Source organism: Cryptomeria japonica, unplaced genomic scaffold, assembly GCF_030272615.1.
Source record: "Cryptomeria japonica unplaced genomic scaffold, Sugi_1.0 HiC_scaffold_891, whole genome shotgun sequence".
NCBI lineage: Eukaryota > Viridiplantae > Streptophyta > Pinopsida > Cupressales > Cupressaceae > Cryptomeria > Cryptomeria japonica.
Window position 1 is genome coordinate 4,033 of NW_026729605.1, and position 18,468 is coordinate 22,500.

The following is an 18,468-nucleotide window of genomic DNA, read 5'->3' on the forward strand; positions in this document are numbered from 1 at the left end:
GATGAGCTCCTGCATAGCAATCAGGAGACTTGCCGTGTCCATCACAATCGATAAATCCTGGTGCAAGATTTTTGCATCCGAGCGCTCCAACCAGTCGAGCACCAGCATCAATCGACATAAACGGGCACGGGGGGAGGATGCTCGAGAACACTACCTCCCCTATATAAGTTATTTGTCCGATTCTCAAGCAGCCGAAGTCTGGTCATCGAATCGGGTCAAAGACCACAACTTCCGACTTTACCCACAATGCAAGTCATCGAATCGAACATCGGCCCCCGAGTCGGACTCCATGCGTATGTCAGGTCATCGGACCCAAATTCCGCCTTCCTGCGCATGGCGGGCCATCAATATCAACTCGGTCATCGGACCCAAACTCCGCCTTTTTGCGTATGGCACGCCTTCAAATCGGTCATCGGACCCAAATTCCGCCTTCCTGTGCATGGCGGGCCATCAACATCAACTCGGTCATCGGACCCAAATTCCGCCTTTCTGCGCATGGCACGCCATCAACTCGGTCATCGGACCCAAATTCCGCCTTCCTGCGCATGGCAGGTCATCGGACACAAATTCAGACCTCGCCAATATGCCTACGTATCGAATCGGTCATCGGACCCAACTTCCGACTTCATCCATACTGTAGGGTCTTTGAGGTTGGCGCGGTGCGCTCAACCCAGGGAGTCGACCCATCGAAGCATACACCTCCCCTATATAAGCTATTTGTCCGATTCCCACACCTGTGTAGTTTGCACCTCTGACCAGGACATCGACCCCAACTTCCGAACTCGACTGCAACGACGGCACCAGCGCCTTGGTGCGCACCTTGCGACGCACAGTCCCAACATTCGCCTTCCTGCACATGGCAGGTCATCGGACCCAAATTCCGACCTCGCGAGTATGCCTACATATCGAATCGGTCATCGGACCCAACTTCCGACTTCATCCATACCGTAGGGTCTTTGAGGTTGGCGCGGTGCGCTCAACCCGGGGAGTCGACCCAACGAAGCATACACCTCCCCTATATAAGCTATTTGTCCGATTCCCACACCTGTGTAGTTTGCACCTCCGATCAAGACATCGACCCCAACTTCCGAACTCGCCTCCAACGACCGAACCAGCGCCTTGGTGCGCACCTTGCAACGCACAGTGCCAACATTCGCCTTCCTGCACGTGGCAGGTCATCGGACCCAAATTCCGACCTCGCGAGTATGCCTACATATCGAATCGGTCATCGGACCCAACTTCCGACTTCATCCATACCGTAGGGTCTTTGAGGTTGGCGCGGTGCGCTCAACCCGGGGAGTCGACCCAACGAAGCATACACCTCCCCTATATAAGCTATTTGTCCGATTCCCACACCTGTGTAGCTTGCACCTCCGATCAGGACATCGACCCCAACTTCCGAACTCGACTAAAAAGACCGCACCAGCGCCTTGGTGTGCACCTTGCAACGCACAGTGTCAACATTCGCCTTCCTGCACATGGCAGGTCATCGGACCCAAATTCCGACCTCATGAGCATACCTACTAATCGAATCGGTCATCGGACCCAACTTCCGACTTCATCCATACCGTAGGGTCTTTGAGGTTGGCGCGGTGCGCTCAACCTGGGGAGTCGACCCATCGAAGCATACACCTCCCCTATATAAGCTATTTGTCCGATTCCGACACCTGTGTAGTTTGCACCTCCGCTCAGGACATCGACCCCAACTTCCGAACTCGCCTGCAACGACCGAACCAGCGCCTTGGTGCGCACCAAAAGTGCGCACTTTTGGAGGGCACTTTTGTGCGCTCCAAAGGTGCGCACTTTTGGAGGGCACTTTTCTGCGCTCCAAAGGTGCGCACTTTTGGAGGGCACTTTTTGGAGGGCACTTTTCTGCGCTCCAAAGGTGCGCACTTTTGGAGGGCACTTTTTGGAGGGCACTTTTCTGCGCTCCAAAGGTGCGCACTTTTGGAGGGCACTTTTTGGAGGGCACTTTTCTGCGCTCCAAAGGTGCGCACTTTTGGAGGGCACTTTTTGGAGGGCACTTTTCTGCGCTCCAAAGGTGCGCACTTTTGGAGGGCACTTTTTGGAGGGCACTTTTCTGCGCTCCAAAGGTGCGCACTTTTGGAGGGCACTTTTTGGAGGGCACTTTTCTGCGCTCCAAAGGTGCGCACTTTTGGAGGGCACTTTTTGGAGGGCACTTTTCTGCGCTCCAAAGGTGCGCACTTTTGGAGGGCACTTTTTGGAGGGCACTTTTCTGCGCTCCAAAGGTGCGCACTTTTGGAGGGCACTTTTTGGAGGGCACTTTTCTGCGCTCCAAAGGTGCGCACTTTTGGAGGGCACTTTTGTGCACTCCAAAGGTGCGCACTTTTGGAGGGCACTTTTCCTGTGCTCCAAAGGTGCACACCTAGGTGAGCACCTTCGACCACACCTTGTAGCACACCAAACTCTGACTTTCGACTTCATCCGCAATGCAGGGTCTTTGAGGTTGGCGCAATGCGCACAACCAGGGGAGTCGACCCATCAAACCCAACACCTCCCCTATATAAGCTATTTGTCTGATTCTCATACATGCGTAGCCTGCAGGAGCAATTAGGACATCGACCCCAACTTTCGGCTTCTAAACGAAAACAAGGTCTTTGAGGTTGGTGTAATGCGAACAACTAGGGGAGTCAACCCATCAAACCCAACACCTCCCCTATATAAGCTATTTGTCTGATTCTCATACATGTGTAGTCTACAGGAGCAATTAGGACATCGACCCCAACTTTTGACTTCTTAACGAAAACAAGGTCTTTGAGGTTGACGTAATGCGCACAACCAGGGGAGTCGACCCATCAAACCCAACACCTCCCCTATATAAGCTATTTGTCCGATTCTCATACATGTGTAGCCTGCAGGAGCCATTAGGACATTGACCCCAACTTTTGACTTCTTAACGAAAACAAGGTCTTTGAGGTTGGCGTAATGCGCACAACCAAGGGAGTTGACCCATCAAACCCAACACCTCCCCTATATAAGCTATTTGTCTGATTCTCATACATGTGTAGCCTGCAACAACGATTAGGACATCCACCCCAACTTCTGAATTCGTCTGCGTTGACCGCACCAAAGGTGCACGCCTTGGTGCTCACCAAAATCCGACTTCCGACTTCTTCTGCTATGCGGGGTCTTTGAGGTTGGCGCAGTGCGCACAACCAGGGGAGTCAACCCACCGAATGCAACACCTCCCCTATATAAGCTATTTGTCTGATTCTCATACATGCGTAGACTGCAGCAATGATTAGGACATCCACCCCAACTTTTGACTTCTTAAACAAGACAGGGTCTTTGAAGTTGGTGCAGTGCACACAACCAGGGGAGTCGACCCATCAAACGCAACACCTCCCCTATATAAAGCTATTTGTCCGATTCTCATACGTGTAGTCTGCAGCAGCGATTAGGACATCGACCCCAACTTCCGAATTCGTTTGCATTGACCGCACCAAAGGTGCACGCCTTGGTGTGCACCCTGGAGTGCACTTTGGTGCTCACCTCGGTGCACACTTTGGTGTGCACCTCGGTGTGCACCAAAGGTGCGCACCTTGGAGCGCACCAAAGGTGTACACTTTGGAGCGCACCACATAGGGTCTTTGAGAGGTTGGCGCAGTGCGCACACCAAGGTGGGTGTTGAGGTGCGTGCCGAGGTGGGTGGGTGCTAGGGTGCGCTCCATGGTGGGTGCCAGGGTGGGTGCGTGCTAGGGTGGATTCCAAAGAGGGTCATAGGGTGGGTGCCAAGGTGGGTTGGTGATATAGTGGGTTCAAAGGTGGGTACTAGGGTGGGTTCCAAGGTGGGTCACAAGTTGGGTGCCAGGATGCGTGGGTGTTAGGTTGGGTGCCAAGGTGGGCTCCTGCGTGGGTGGGTGCTAGGGTGGGTTTCAAGGTGGACGCGAGGGCGGGTGCCAAGGTGGGTAACAAGTTGGGTGTTAGGATGGGTGAGTGCTAGAGTGGGTGCCAAGGTGGGTGGGTGCTAAGGTGGATGCCAAGGTGGTTCACAGGGTGGGTGGGTTCTAGGGTGAGTTCCAAGGTGGGTCACAGGTTCAGTGCTAGGGTGGGTGTCAAGGCGGGTGTCGAGGTGCCTGGGTGCTAGGGTGTGGATGCCAATGTGGGTCATAGGGTGGGTACTAGGGTGGGCTGCAATGTGGGTGCCAAGGTGGGTAACATGCTCGGTGGGTTCTAAATTGGGTGCCAGGGTGGGTGTGCACCCACCTTGCCCGAGGTGGGTGCCAAGGTGCCAGTGTGGGTGGGTGCTAAGGTGGATGCCAAGGTGGGTGAGAAGGTGGGTGATAGGTTGAGTGGTAGGATGGGTGGGTGCCAAGATGGGTCACAGGGTGGGTGCAAGGGTGGGTAGGTGCTAGGGTTGGTGTCAGGGTGGGTGGGTGCTAGGTTGGGTTCCAAGGTGGGTGCGAGGGTGAGTGTCAAGGTGGGTCACAGGTTAGGTGCTAGGATGGGTGAGTGCTAGGGTGCAAAGGTGCCAGGGTGGGTGCTAGGATGGGTCGATGCTAGGGTGAGTGGCAAGGTGGGTCCACAAGTGTCAAGGTGGGTGCCGAGGTGGGTGCCAAGTCGGCGACTGCTATGGTGGATGCCAAGGTGGGTCACGGGGTGGGTGCCAAGTTGCTAGGTTGGGTTCCAAGGTGGGTGCCAACGTGGGTGCTAGGGTGCGTGGGTTAAAGGGTGTGTCACAACGTGGGTGCCAGGATGGGTGCGCACCCACACTGGCCAAGACGGGTGCGGGTGCAAGGTTGGGTTCCAAGCCCGGTCACAGGCTGGGTGCTAGGATGGGTGGGTGCCAAGGTGGGCACCAGGGTGGGTGCACCCACCCTGGCCAAGGTGGGTCACGGGGTGGGTCCTAGGGTGGGTAACGGGGTGGGTACTAAGGTGCGTGCCAAGGTGGGTCATAGGGTGGGTGCCAAGGTGGGCACCAGGGTGGGTGTGCACCAACCCTAGCCAGGGTAGGTCACGGGGTGGTTGTCGGGGTGGGCGTCAAGGAGCCAAGGTGGGTGGCAAGTAGCCAAGTTGCGTGCCAAGGTGGGTGTCGGGGTGGGTGCCAAGGATCCAAGGTGGGTGCCAAGGAACCAAGGTGGGTGTCTGGGTGGGTGCCGAGGTGGGAGCCAGGGTGGGTCCCAAGGTGAGTGCAAAGGTGGGTGCCAGGGTCAAGGTGAGTGCCAATGTGGGTTCCAAGGTGCCAGGGTCAGGGTGAGTGCCAATGTGGGTTCAAAGGTGCTAAGTTGGGTGCGAGGTTGGGTGCGAGGGTGGGTGGGTGCCAAGGTGTGCTAGGTGGAAGCCCGGGTGGGTCGGCATCCCATGGGTGTCGAGTTGGGTGCCTGATGGGTGCTTCTTGTCAAGTTTTAGTCGTCGGGACTCATTTCGAGCCTTAGAGGTCGTTTCTTGTCCGGTTGCCCTGTCTTCGACCTGGGAACCCAATTTTGGTCCTCGGGTCCCATTTTTTTTTGTCTCGCATCCCACTTTTGGCCTGTGGCCTTTTCGGGGTCGATTCTCGTTTTGGGCATCAGAGCATGTTTCTTCTCCTAAAACCCAATATTTGTTTATTAAGTCTCGGAACACATTTTTGTTCTCGTGGACCCATCATGGGTCTTGGAACGCATTTGTGGTCCTTGGGTCCCATTTTGCATCCCGAAACTTGTGTTTTGGTGCTTGATCCCTATTTTGGGTGCCCACCTTGCACCAAGTGCGCACCCGGGGCAAACCGAGCGCCTTGGTGCACCGGGGCAAGATCGAGCGTGCACCCGAGGCGCCCCGAACATGCACCAAGGTGCACTCGGCCCACATGTGAGCGCAGGTCGTTGCGCCCGAGGTGGTGTGTGGGCACCGCGTTGCAGACGGGACACTGCACGCACACGACGCCCCCTCCAGGTGCACGCACGTAGGCCGGGCCGGGTGCACACCCGACGCCCTAGCAAGGTGCGCGCACCCGGGCAGGGCTCACACTTGGCGAACGGGGCGCACTTCGCGAGGGAGGGTGTGCACCTCGACGGGGGTGGGTGGCCGGGGTGGATTCGCACGTGGGTCGCGGTTTGCTAAGTACACACTGCGACAAGCTCATAACGGGTGCGATCATACCAGCATTAGTGCACCGGATCCCATCAGAACTCCGCAGTTAAGCGCGCTTGGGCCGGAGTAGTACTGGGATGGGTGACCTCCCGGGAAGTCCCGGTGTTGCACCCTTTTTTAGTTTTTCGCCGGGCGTCGCAATGCTATTTGAATAAACCTTTTGCCCGTTTGCGTTCTCGTCGGGGCCGGGCCGGGCCGGGGTGCGCTGCCCGCACTACCGCGCGCGCGGGGGCGACACCGAGCGCGCACCCGAGGCGCCCCGAGCACACAGGCCACGGTGCAACCCGGGCGTTGTGCGCGCACCCCGGTGCGCCCGAGGTGCTGCGCGCGCACCCAGGTGAAATCGGTGTGCACCTCGGCCAGTGCGCGCTCGGTCGAGTCGCGCACGTTGGCCAAGGTGCACGGTGATGTTTCTTACTCTAAGGTTCCGCACCAGACGCCCGGGACAGGTGAGCGAAGCTGGGCGGGGCCGGGTGCGCGGCCGGGGCAGGTGCACGCAGCTGGAGAGAGCTTTGGAGCACACTTCGGAGCGCACCAATGATGCGCTCCATTCAAAAGTTTCCTGAAAAGGCAAAAAAAGTTGAGATTATAGAATTTCCCACTTGAGAGATTGTAAAAAAAAAAAATTTAAAATGAAGGAAACGCGGGTGCCAAGGTGTGCGCAGCCCAGCCAAGGTGTGCGCACCAAGGCGCCCACCCTGGCGAAGGTGCACGCAAGGTGCGCACCCGAGGCAAACCGGACAATTAACCCAACTTTCGACTTCGCGCGCACCTTGGAGCGCACTTCGGAGCGCTCCTTGGTGCGCACCAATCTTGGGCACCTCGGAGTGCACCATGGCGCCCACCAAGGTGCGCACCCGGGGCAAACCGAGCTCCGACTTCGTGCGCACCTTGGAGCGCACGAAAGGTGCGCACCATGGCGCCCACCAAGGTGCGCAGCCCAGCCAAGGCGTGCGCATCAAGGTGCGCACCCTGGCGAAGGTGCGCACCCGGGGCAAACCGAGCTCCGACTTCGTGCGCACCTTGGAGCGCACAAAAGGTGCGCAACCCAGCCAAGGTGTGCGCACCCCGGTCAAACCGAGCTCCGAATCGTGCGCACCAGAGGTGCACGCCATCGTGCGCACCTTGGAGCACACTTCGGAGCCCTCCTTGGTGCGCGCCGATGTTGCGCACCTCGGAGCGCACCCGGGGAAAACAATGCAATTAACCCGACTTTCGACTTCGTGGGCACCTCGGAGCGCTCTCGGGTTCGCACCTCGGAGCACACCGAGGTGCGCACCTTTGATGCGCTGCCTTCACCAATTTCCAGAAAAGGCAAGAAAACATTGAGAAGGTGTGCGCACCGAGGTGCCCACCCTGGCGAAGGTGCACGCGAGGTGCGCACCCGGGGCAAACCGGGCTCCGACTTCGTGCACGCCGCACCTTGGAGCACACTTCGGAGCGCTCCTTGGTGCGCACCAGGGCGCGCAACCCAGCCGAGGTGCCCACCCCGGCGAAGGTGCACGCGAGGTGCGCACCCGGGGCAAACCGGGCTCCGACTTCGTGCACGCCATGGTGCCCACCGCGGCGAAGGTGCACGCGAGGTGCGCACCCGGGGCAAACCGGGCTCCGACTTCGTGCACGCCGCACCTTGGAGCACACTTCGGAGCGCTCCTTGGTGCGCACCATGGTGCCCACCAGGGCGCGCAACCCCGCCGAAGGTGCACGCGAGGTGCGCACCCGGGGCAAACCGGGCTCCGACTTCGTGCACGCCGCACCTTGGAGCACACTTCGGAGCGCTCCTTGGTGCGCACCATGGTGCCCACCAGGGCGGGCAACCCCGCCGAAGGTGCACGCGAGGTGCGCACCCGGGGCAAACCGGGCTCCGACTTCGTGCACGCCATGGTGCGCACCGCGGCGAAGGTGCGCACCCGGGGCAAACCGGGCTCCGACTTCGTGCACGCCGCACCTTGGAGCACACTTCGGAGCGCTCCTTGGTGCGCACCAGGGCGCGCAACCCAGCCGAGGTGCCCACCCCGGCGAAGGTGCACGCGAGGTGCGTACCCGGGGCAAACCGGGCTCCGACTTCGTGCACGCCGCACCTTGGAGCACACTTCGGAGCGCTCCTTGGTGCGCACCATGGTGCCCACCAGGCCGCGCAACCCAGCCAAGGTGTGCGCACCAAGGTGCACGCGAGGTGCGCACCCGGGGCAAACCGGGGTCCGACTTCGTGCACGCCGCACCTTGGAGCACACATCGGGGCGCTCCCGGGTTCGCACCGGCGTTGCGCACCGTGGTGGGCACCTCGGAGCACACCAAGGTGGGCAGCGAGGTGCGCACCTTTGATGCGATGCCTTCACTAATTTCCATAAAAGGCAAAAAAAAAACGAGATTTTAAAATTTCCGTTTTGAAAGATAGTGAGAAAAAGGGAATGCTGGTGCCATCTTGAGCCCGCCCTGGTGCGCAGCCCAGCCAAGGTGTGCGCACCAAGGTGCCCACCCTGGCGAAGGTGCGCGCCCGGGCAATTAACCCAACTTCCAACTTCGCGCGCGCCAGGGTGGGAGCGCACCCAACAACCGGGCCTGGGAAGAGCCAATGCGAGAAACCCCACCAAACGCTCTGACAAAAAAAGAGGGGGCGCTCCAGTAACCCCGCTTCGGAGCGCACCCTGGGCAAACCCAGCCAAGGTGCCCACCCCGGCCAAGGTGCAGGCGAGGTGCGCACCCGGGGCAAACCGGGCTCCGACAACGTGCACGCCGCACCTTGGAGCACACTTCGTAGCGCTCCCGGGTGCGCACCTCAGAGCACACCAAGGTGGGCAGCGAGGTGCGCACCTTTGATGCGCTGCCTTCACTAATTTCCAGAAAAGGCAAAAAAAAAAGGAGATTTTAAAATTTCCGTTTTGAAAGATAGTGAAAAAAACGGAACGCGCGTGCCATCTTGAGCCCGCCCTGGTGCGCAGCCCAGGTAAGGTGCCCACCCTGGCAAAGGTGCGCACCCGGGCAATTAACCCTACTTCCGACTTCGTGCGCGCCAGGGTGGCAACCGGGCCTCGGAAGAGCCAATGCGAGAAACCCCACCAAACGCTCCGACAAAAAAAGAGGCGGCGCTCCAATAACCCCGCTTCGGAGCGCAGCCGGGGCAAACCCAGCCAAGGTGCCCACCCCGACGAAGGTGCACGCGAGGTGCGCACCCGGGGCAAACCGGGCTCCGACAACGTGCACGCAGCACCTTGGAGCACACTTCGAAGCACTCCCGGGTGCCCACCGGCGTTGCGCACCGTGGTGGGCAGCGAGGTGCGCACCTTTGATGCGCTGCCTTCACTAATTTCCAGAAAAAGGCAAACAAAAATGAGATTTTAAAATTTCCGTTTTGAAAGATAGTGAAAAAAAAGGAACGCGGGTGCCATCTTGAGCCCGCCCTGGTGCGCAGCCCAGGCAAGGCATGCGCACCAAGGTGCCCACCCGAGGTGCACACGCGGGGCAAACCGGGCTCCGACTTCGTGCAGGCCGCACCTTGGAGCACACTTCGGAGCGCTCCTTGGTGCGCACCATGGTGCCCACCAGGGCGCGCAACCCAGCCAAGGTCTGCACACCAAGGTGCCCACCCCGGCGAAGGTGCACGCGAGGTGCGCACCCGGGGCAAACCGGGCTCCGACTTCGTGCACGCCATGGTGCCCACCGCGGCGAAGGTGCACGCGAGGTGCGCACCCGGGGCAAACCGGGCTCCGACTTCGTGCACGCCGCACCTTGGAGCACACTTCGGAGCGCTCCTTGGTGCGCACCATGGTGCCCACCAGGGCGCGCAACCCAGCCAAGGTGTGCGCACCAAGGTGCACGCGAGGTGCGCACCCGGGGCAAACCGGGGTCCGACTTCGTGCACGCCGCACCTTGGAGCACACATCGGAGCGCTCCCAGGTTCGCACCAGCGTTGCGCACCTTTGATGCGCTGCCTTCACTAATTTCCAGAAAAGGCAAAAAAAAACGATATTTTAAAATTTCCGTTCTGAAAGATAGTGAAAAAAACGGAACGCGGGTGCCATCTTGAGCCCTTCCTGGTGCGCAGCCCAGGCAAGTTGTGCGCACCAAGGTGCCCACCCTGGCGGAGGTGCGCGCCCGGGGCAAACCGGGCTCCGACTTCGTGCACTGCATGGTGCCCACCAAGGCGCGCAACCCAGCCAAGGTGCCCACCGCAGCGAAGGTGCACGCGAGGTGCACACCCGGGGCAAACCGGGCTCCGACTTCGTGCACGCCGCACCTTGGAGCACACTTCAGAGCGCTCCTTGGTGCGCACCAGGGCGCGCAACCCAGCCGAGGTGCCCACCCCGGCGAAGGTGCACGCGAGGTGCGCACCCGGGGCAAACCGGGCTCCGACTTCGTGCACGCCATGGTGCCCACCGCGGCGAAGGTGCGCACCCGGGGCAAACCGGGCTCCGACTTCGTGCACGCCGCACCTTGGAGCACACTTCGGAGCGCTCCTTGGTGCGCACCATGGTGCCCACCAGGCCGCGCAACCCAGCCAAGGTGTGCGCACCAAGGTGCACGCGAGGTGCGCACCCGGGGCAAACCGGGGTCCGACTTCGTGCACGCCGCACCTTGGAGCACACATCGGGGCGCTCCCGGGTTCGCACCGGCGTTGCGCACCGTGGTGGGCACCTCGGAGCACACCAAGGTGGGCAGCGAGGTGCGCACCTTTGATGCGATGCCTTCACTAATTTCCATAAAAGGCAAAAAAAAAACGAGATTTTAAAATTTCCGTTTTGAAAGATAGTGAGAAAAAGGGAATGCTGGTGCCATCTTGAGCCCGCCCTGGTGCGCAGCCCAGCCAAGGTTTGCGCACCAAGGTGCCCACCCTGGCGAAGGTGCGCGCCCGGGCAATTAACCCAACTTCCAACTTCGCGCGCGCCAGGGTGGGAGCGCACCCAACAACCGGGCCTGGGAAGAGCCAATGCGAGAAACCCCACCAAACTCTCTGACAAAAAAAGAGGGGGCGCTCCAGTAACCCCGCTTCGGAGCGCACCCTGGGCAAACCCAGCCAAGGTGCCCACCCCGGCCAAGGTGCAGGCGAGGTGCGCACCCGGGGCAAACCGGGCTCCGACAACGTGCACGCCGCACCTTGGAGCACACTTCGTAGCGCTCCCGGGTGCGCACCTCAGAGCACACCAAGGTGGGCAGCGAGGTGCGCACCTTTGATGCGCTGCCTTCACTAATTTCCAGAAAAGGCAAAAAAAAAAGGAGATTTTAAAATTTCCGTTTTGAAAGATAGTGAAAAAAACGGAACGCGCGTGCCATCTTGAGCCCGCCCTGGTGCGCAGCCCAGGTAAGGTGCCACCCTGGCAAAGGTGCGCACCCGGGCAATTAACCCTACTTCCGACTTCGTGCGCGCCAGGGTGGCAACCGGGCCTCGGAAGAGCCAATGCGAGAAACCCCACCAAACGCTCCGACAAAAAAAGAGGCGGCGCTCCAATAACCCCGCTTCGGAGCGCAGCCGGGGCAAACCAAGCCAAGGTGCCCACCCCGACGAAGGTGCACGCGAGGTGCGCACCCGGGGCAAACCGGGCTCCGACAACGTGCACGCAGCACCTTGGAGCACACTTCGAAGCACTCCCGGGTGCCCACCGGCGTTGCGCACCGTGGTGGGCAGCGAGGTGCGCACCTTTGATGCGCTGCCTTCACTAATTTCCAGAAAAAGGCAAAAAAAAATGAGATTTTAAAATTTCCGTTTTGAAAGATAGTGAAAAAAAAGGAACGCGGGTGCCATCTTGAGCCCGCCCTGGTGCGCAGCCCAGGCAAGGCATGCGCACCAAGGTGCCCACCCGAGGTGCACACCCGGGGCAAACCGGGCTCCGACTTCGTGCAGGCCGCACCTTGGAGCACACTTCGGAGCGCTCCTTGGTGCGCACCATGGTGCCCACCAGGGCGCACCCGGGGCAAACCGGGCTCCGACTTCGTGCACGCCGCACCTTGGAGCACACATCGGAGCGCTCCCAGGTTCGCACCAGCGTTGCGCACCTTTGATGCGCTGCCTTCACTAATTTCCAGAAAAGGCAAAAAAAAACGATATTTTAAAATTTCCGTTCTGAAAGATAGTGAAAAAAACGGAACGCGGGTGCCATCTTGAGCCCTTCCTGGTGCGCAGCCCAGGCAAGTTGTGCGCACCAAGGTGCCCACCCTGGCGGAGGTGCGCGCCCGGGGCAAACCGGGCTCCGACTTCGTGCACTGCATGGTGCCCACCAAGGCGCGCAACCCAGCCAAGGTGCCCACCGCAGCGAAGGTGCACGCGAGGTGCGCACCCGAGGTGCACACCCGGGGCAAACCGGGCTCCGACTTCGTGCACGCCGCACCTTGGAGCACACTTCAGAGCGCTCCTTGGTACGCACCAGGGCGCGCAACCCAGCCAAGGTGCTCACCCCGGCGAAGGTGCACGCGAGGTGCGCACCCGGGGCAAACCGGGCTCGAACTTCGTGCACGCCGCACCTTGGAGCACACATCGGAGCGCTCCCGGGTTCGCACCAGCATTGCGCACCTTTGATGCGCTGCCTTCACTAATTTCCAGAAAAGGCAAAAAAAAGAAAAAAATGAGATTTTAAAATTTCCGTTTTGAAAGATAGTGAAAAAAACGGAACGCGGGTGCCATCTTGAGCCCGCCCTGGTGTGCAGCCCAGGCAAGTTGTGCGCACCAAGGCACCCACCCTGGCCAAGGTGGGTCACGGGGTGGGTCCTAGGGTGGGTAACGGGGTGGGTACTAAGGTGCGTGCCAAGGTGGGTCATAGGGTGGGTGCCAAGGTGGGCACCAGGGTGGGTGTGCACCAACCCTAGCCAGGGTAGGTCACGGGGTGGTTGTCGGGGTGGGCGTCAAGGAGCCAAGGTGGGTGGCAAGTAGCCAAGTTGCGTGCCAAGGTGGGTGTCGGGGTGGGTGCCAAGGATCCAAGGTGGGTGCCAAGGAACCAAGGTGGGTGTCTGGGTGGGTGCCGAGGTGGGAGCCAGGGTGGGTCCCAAGGTGAGTGCAAAGGTGGGTGCCAGGGTCAAGGTGAGTGCCAATGTGGGTTCCAAGGTGCCAGGGTCAGGGTGAGTGCCAATGTGGGTTCAAAGGTGCTAAGTTGGGTGCGAGGTTGGGTGCGAGGGTGGGTGGGTGCCAAGGTGTGCTAGGTGGAAGCCCGGGTGGGTCGGCATCCCATGGGTGTCGAGTTGGGTGCCTGATGGGTGCTTCTTGTCAAGTTTTAGTCGTCGGGACTCATTTCGAGCCTTAGAGGTCGTTTCTTGTCCGGTTGCCCTGTCTTCGACCTGGGAACCCAATTTTGGTCCTCGGGTCCCATTTTTTTTTGTCTCGCATCCCACTTTTGGCCTGTGGCCTTTTCGGGGTCGATTCTCGTTTTGGGCATCAGAGCATGTTTCTTCTCCTAAAACCCAATATTTGTTTATTAAGTCTCGGAACACATTTTTGTTCTCGTGGACCCATCATGGGTCTTGGAACGCATTTGTGGTCCTTGGGTCCCATTTTGCATCCCGAAACTTGTGTTTTGGTGCTTGATCCCTATTTTGGGTGCCCACCTTGCACCAAGTGCGCACCCGGGGCAAACCGAGCGCCTTGGTGCACCGGGGCAAGATCGAGCGTGCACCCGAGGCGCCCCGAACATGCACCAAGGTGCACTCGGCCCACATGTGAGCGCAGGTCGTTGCGCCCGAGGTGGTGTGTGGGCACCGCGTTGCAGACGGGACACTGCACGCACACGACGCCCCCTCCAGGTGCACGCACGTAGGCCGGGCCGGGTGCACACCCGACGCCCTAGCAAGGTGCGCGCACCCGGGCAGGGCTCACACTTGGCGAACGGGGCGCACTTCGCGAGGGAGGGTGTGCACCTCGACGGGGGTGGGTGGCCGGGGTGGATTCGCACGTGGGTCGCGGTTTGCTAAGTACACACTGCGACAAGCTCATAACGGGTGCGATCATACCAGCGTTAGTGCACCGGATCCCATCAGAACTCCGCAGTTAAGCGCGCTTGGGCCGGAGTAGTACTGGGATGGGTGACCTCCCGGGAAGTCCCGGTGTTGCACCCTTTTTTAGTTTTTCGCCGGGCGTCGCAATGCTATTTGAATAAACCTTTTGCCCGTTTGCGTTCTCGTCGGGGCCGGGCCGGGCCGGGGTGCGCTGCCCGCACTACCGCGCGCGCGGGGGCGACACCGAGCGCGCACCCGAGGCGCCCCGAGCACACAGGCCACGGTGCAACCCGGGCGTTGTGCGCGCACCCCGGTGCGCCCGAGGTGCTGCGCGCGCACCCAGGTGAAATCGGTGTGCACCTCGGCCAGTGCGCGCTCGGTCGAGTCGCGCACGTTGGCCAAGGTGCACGGTGATGTTTCTTACTCTAAGGTTCCGCACCAGACGCCCGGGACAGGTGAGCGAAGCTGGGCGGGGCCGGGTGCGCGGCCGGGGCAGGTGCACGCAGCTGGAGAGAGCTTTGGAGCACACTTCGGAGCGCACCAATGATGCGCTCCATTCAAAAGTTTCCTGAAAAGGCAAAAAAAGTTGAGATTATAGAATTTCCCACTTGAGAGATTGTAAAAAAAAAAAATTTAAAATGAAGGAAACGCGGGTGCCAAGGTGTGCGCAGCCCAGCCAAGGTGTGCGCACCAAGGCGCCCACCCTGGCGAAGGTGCACGCAAGGTGCGCACCCGAGGCAAACCGGACAATTAACCCAACTTTCGACTTCGCGCGCACCTTGGAGCGCACTTCGGAGCGCTCCTTGGTGCGCACCAATCTTGGGCACCTCGGAGTGCACCATGGCGCCCACCAAGGTGCGCACCCGGGGCAAACCGAGCTCCGACTTCGTGCGCACCTTGGAGCGCACGAAAGGTGCGCACCATGGCGCCCACCAAGGTGCGCAGCCCAGCCAAGGCGTGCGCATCAAGGTGCGCACCCTGGCGAAGGTGCGCACCCGGGGCAAACCGAGCTCCGACTTCGTGCGCACCTTGGAGCGCACAAAAGGTGCGCAACCCAGCCAAGGTGTGCGCACCCCGGTCAAACCGAGCTCCGAATCGTGCGCACCAGAGGTGCACGCCATCGTGCGCACCTTGGAGCACACTTCGGAGCCCTCCTTGGTGCGCGCCGATGTTGCGCACCTCGGAGCGCACCCGGGGAAAACAATGCAATTAACCCGACTTTCGACTTCGTGGGCACCTCGGAGCGCTCTCGGGTTCGCACCTCGGAGCACACCGAGGTGCGCACCTTTGATGCGCTGCCTTCACCAATTTCCAGAAAAGGCAAGAAAACATTGAGAAGGTGTGCGCACCGAGGTGCCCACCCTGGCGAAGGTGCACGCGAGGTGCGCACCCGGGGCAAACCGGGCTCCGACTTCGTGCACGCCGCACCTTGGAGCACACTTCGGAGCGCTCCTTGGTGCGCACCAGGGCGCGCAACCCAGCCGAGGTGCCCACCCCGGCGAAGGTGCACGCGAGGTGCGCACCCGGGGCAAACCGGGCTCCGACTTCGTGCACGCCATGGTGCCCACCGCGGCGAAGGTGCACGCGAGGTGCGCACCCGGGGCAAACCGGGCTCCGACTTCGTGCACGCCGCACCTTGGAGCACACTTCGGAGCGCTCCTTGGTGCGCACCATGGTGCCCACCAGGGCGCGCAACCCCGCCGAAGGTGCACGCGAGGTGCGCACCCGGGGCAAACCGGGCTCCGACTTCGTGCACGCCGCACCTTGGAGCACACTTCGGAGCGCTCCTTGGTGCGCACCATGGTGCCCACCAGGGCGGGCAACCCCGCCGAAGGTGCACGCGAGGTGCGCACCCGGGGCAAACCGGGCTCCGACTTCGTGCACGCCATGGTGCGCACCGCGGCGAAGGTGCGCACCCGGGGCAAACCGGGCTCCGACTTCGTGCACGCCGCACCTTGGAGCACACTTCGGAGCGCTCCTTGGTGCGCACCAGGGCGCGCAACCCAGCCGAGGTGCCCACCCCGGCGAAGGTGCACGCGAGGTGCGTACCCGGGGCAAACCGGGCTCCGACTTCGTGCACGCCGCACCTTGGAGCACACTTCGGAGCGCTCCTTGGTGCGCACCATGGTGCCCACCAGGCCGCGCAACCCAGCCAAGGTGTGCGCACCAAGGTGCACGCGAGGTGCGCACCCGGGGCAAACCGGGGTCCGACTTCGTGCACGCCGCACCTTGGAGCACACATCGGGGCGCTCCCGGGTTCGCACCGGCGTTGCGCACCGTGGTGGGCACCTCGGAGCACACCAAGGTGGGCAGCGAGGTGCGCACCTTTGATGCGATGCCTTCACTAATTTCCATAAAAGGCAAAAAAAAAACGAGATTTTAAAATTTCCGTTTTGAAAGATAGTGAGAAAAAGGGAATGCTGGTGCCATCTTGAGCCCGCCCTGGTGCGCAGCCCAGCCAAGGTGTGCGCACCAAGGTGCCCACCCTGGCGAAGGTGCGCGCCCGGGCAATTAACCCAACTTCCAACTTCGCGCGCGCCAGGGTGGGAGCGCACCCAACAACCGGGCTTGGGAAGAGCCAATGCGAGAAACCCCACCAAACGCTCTGACAAAAAAAGAGGGGGCGCTCCAGTAACCCCGCTTCGGAGCGCACCCTGGGCAAACCCAGCCAAGGTGCCCACCCCGGCCAAGGTGCAGGCGAGGTGCGCACCCGGGGCAAACCGGGCTCCGACAACGTGCACGCCGCACCTTGGAGCACACTTCGTAGCGCTCCCGGGTGCGCACCTCAGAGCACACCAAGGTGGGCAGCGAGGTGCGCACCTTTGATGCGCTGCCTTCACTAATTTCCAGAAAAGGCAAAAAAAAAAGGAGATTTTAAAATTTCCGTTTTGAAAGATAGTGAAAAAAACGGAACGCGCGTGCCATCTTGAGCCCGCCCTGGTGCGCAGCCCAGGTAAGGTGCCCACCCTGGCAAAGGTGCGCACCCGGGCAATTAACCCTACTTCCGACTTCGTGCGCGCCAGGGTGGCAACCGGGCCTCGGAAGAGCCAATGCGAGAAACCCCACCAAACGCTCCGACAAAAAAAGAGGCGGCGCTCCAATAACCCCGCTTCGGAGCGCAGCCGGGGCAAACCCAGCCAAGGTGCCCACCCCGACGAAGGTGCACGCGAGGTGCGCACCCGGGGCAAACCGGGCTCCGACAACGTGCACGCAGCACCTTGGAGCACACTTCGAAGCACTCCCGGGTGCCCACCGGCGTTGCGCACCGTGGTGGGCAGCGAGGTGCGCACCTTTGATGCGCTGCCTTCACTAATTTCCAGAAAAAGGCAAACAAAAATGAGATTTTAAAATTTCCGTTTTGAAAGATAGTGAAAAAAAAGGAACGCGGGTGCCATCTTGAGCCCGCCCTGGTGCGCAGCCCAGGCAAGGCATGCGCACCAAGGTGCCCACCCGAGGTGCACACGCGGGGCAAACCGGGCTCCGACTTCGTGCAGGCCGCACCTTGGAGCACACTTCGGAGCGCTCCTTGGTGCGCACCATGGTGCCCACCAGGGCGCGCAACCCAGCCAAGGTCTGCACACCAAGGTGCCCACCCCGGCGAAGGTGCACGCGAGGTGCGCACCCGGGGCAAACCGGGCTCCGACTTCGTGCACGCCATGGTGCCCACCGCGGCGAAGGTGCACGCGAGGTGCGCACCCGGGGCAAACCGGGCTCCGACTTCGTGCACGCCGCACCTTGGAGCACACTTCGGAGCGCTCCTTGGTGCGCACCATGGTGCCCACCAGGGCGCGCAACCCAGCCAAGGTGTGCGCACCAAGGTGCACGCGAGGTGCGCACCCGGGGCAAACCGGGGTCCGACTTCGTGCACGCCACACCTTGGAGCACACATCGGAGCGCTCCCAGGTTCGCACCAGCGTTGCGCACCTTTGATGCGCTGCCTTCACTAATTTCCAGAAAAGGCAAAAAAAAACGAGATTTTAAAATTTCCGTTCTGAAAGATAGTGAAAAAAACGGAACGCGGGTGCCATCTTGAGCCCTTCCTGGTGCGCAGCCCAGGCAAGTTGTGCGCACCAAGGTGCCCACCCTGGCGGAGGTGCGCGCCCGGGGCAATCCGGGCTCCGACTTCGTGCACTGCATGGTGCCCACCAAGGCGCGCAACCCAGCCAAGGTGCCCACCGCAGCGAAGGTGCACGCGAGGTGCGCACCCGAGGTGCACACCCGGGGCAAACCGGGCTCCGACTTCGTGCACGCCGCACCTTGGAGCACACTTCAGAGCGCTCCTTGGTGCGCACCAGGGCGCGCAACCCAACCAAGGTCTGCACACCAAGGTGCTCACCCCGGCGAAGGTGCACGCGAGGTGCGCACCCGGGGCAAACCGGGCTCGGACTTCGTGCACGCCGCACCTTGGAGCACACATCGGAGCGCTCCCGGGTTCGCACCAGCATTGCGCACCTTTGATGC

General features: G+C 61.0%; 2 non-coding genes across 2 annotated transcripts; both read left to right on the plus strand.

Annotated features, from left to right (window-relative positions):
- Positions 1-6,085: 6,085 nt before the first annotated feature.
- LOC131872932 (5S ribosomal RNA) lies at positions 6,086-6,204 on the plus strand. The gene has a single exon (XR_009370992.1). It is a non-coding gene; the product is annotated as a 5S ribosomal RNA (ribosomal RNA).
- Positions 6,205-14,008: 7,804 nt separating this feature from the next.
- Positions 14,009-14,127, plus strand: LOC131872929 (5S ribosomal RNA). The gene has a single exon (XR_009370989.1). It is a non-coding gene; the product is annotated as a 5S ribosomal RNA (ribosomal RNA).
- Positions 14,128-18,468: the final 4,341 nt, after the last annotated feature.